We start from the raw sequence: 1682 nt of genomic DNA on the forward strand, positions 1-1682 counted from the left end.
AGAACTGATGCTCATCACAGGGACATGTGGGCAGTGATTTGCAGCTCTGCTCTGGCCCCATGCTGTCACCTCCCTGCAATCCCAATTCCAGCCCCAGCCCCACTTGCCCGTCCCACTCCCAGATGCTGCTCCTCACCTGTCCACAGCCCCATCCCTACTGCCTGGCTGTGCATGGGGGCCATTTAGAGAGTTTTGGTGAGCTGTGTGGGGGAAGAGGTATGCTGGCTCACCCTGTGACAACTCACCAAAACTCCCTATGTAGCCCACAGGCCCAAATAGTTGTCCACCCTAGTGTAGGCCAATGAATCTCAACCAAGGTGTCATGTTATTTCTTGCAGTAATAGAGACCACACATCAATCATCCCTTTCCACCCTCCCCTGTGTTTTCCTGTTCCCTGCAGTAGTCTCCCACTTTCCCGGGCTGCTCAACCCCCAGGCCACGTGCAACCCCTGCATTGTCATCCAGCCCACAGTGCTACCCATGGATACATAGGGAGCCCTGAAGTGTGGCCCTATGCACTGGATCAGGCAAGCAGGGTGGTGTAGGGCATGATCATGACCTGTGGGGCCAGACAGAGGTGGTATGGGGCTCTGGGCCCCATTTCCACCACACAAGATTAGGCAGAGGTCCTATCCTAGGGTCCCAGCACATGGAAGCAGCTGGAAGCAGTGCAGGGCCCAATGCAGGCATGTGGGACTGATCCTGGTATGTTGGGTGCAATCCAGCCTGCAGACCAGCCCTGTACCACTCATCTGGCTGTGAGGCCAAAAATTTGAGCACCACTGATGTACCTGTATTACATGAAGAGGTACCTTACAGTCTCTTAGCAAATATCCTTTATTTACTTCTTCATCCTCATACGGTAAGGGATGTCAAACAAGGAATAGACATTTTAAATAAGCAGGTCTCAAGCCCTAAAAGAACAAAAGATCTCTCCAACCTACTGGCATGCATTTTCTGTAAAACTGGAAGCATGCTAACATTGTGCCTATATTGAAAAGGAGATAGTCTGACTTCAGTTCTAGGCAGGGTCACCCTGGTACTGGTTGCATCCTCACTCTAAGAAACGCTAACATCTAAACATCTTCCTGAGGCAACAGAAGAGCTGAGTGCCAGGAAATGGGAGCAGAGTAAGTATCACGACAAGAGTCATTGCAAGAAAGGGTGTTGGGCCCCAAACAGAGAGCTGCCAGCTTGCTACTCTAGCACCATACCACCTACCCAGGTCACGTTTCAATAACCACACAAAGGTCATTCCCGTAGGAGGCAGAAATATCTGAAGAAAACCAGACAGACACAAGAACCGTAATTGTGGACTATATTCTGGCCCCTTTTCTGCACTACTGCCAGGCAGATGTTGAAGGCTGCAATCCCGTCCCGGGAATTCCCCGGCGATGTCTAAACAGCGCGGGCACAGGTCGGAAGTGAGAATGAGCATGTCCAGGCCAGGGGAAGACGAGTGCGTCCCGCACCGCCGCACATAGCTGCAGCGAGCAGCTTCACAACAGCAGCTCTGCTCCGATTTATACTGAAGGCTTGGCCCGCAGCTCCGGACACGGAGCGGCCTTCTCCCGCCCCCGCCCCTCGGCCTGCAGGTGGCGCTGCCGCCGGAGAGCCGCGCGCGGGCGCTTTTTGGCCGCTGCGGGCCGCCGTGCCGCCTGCTCGTCTGGCGCCGCCCTGG

The sequence above is a fragment of the Gavialis gangeticus genome, unplaced genomic scaffold (assembly GCF_001723915.1).
Source record: "Gavialis gangeticus isolate Ggan-Ray unplaced genomic scaffold, GavGan_comp1, whole genome shotgun sequence".
NCBI classification, from domain to species: domain Eukaryota; kingdom Metazoa; phylum Chordata; order Crocodylia; family Gavialidae; genus Gavialis; species Gavialis gangeticus.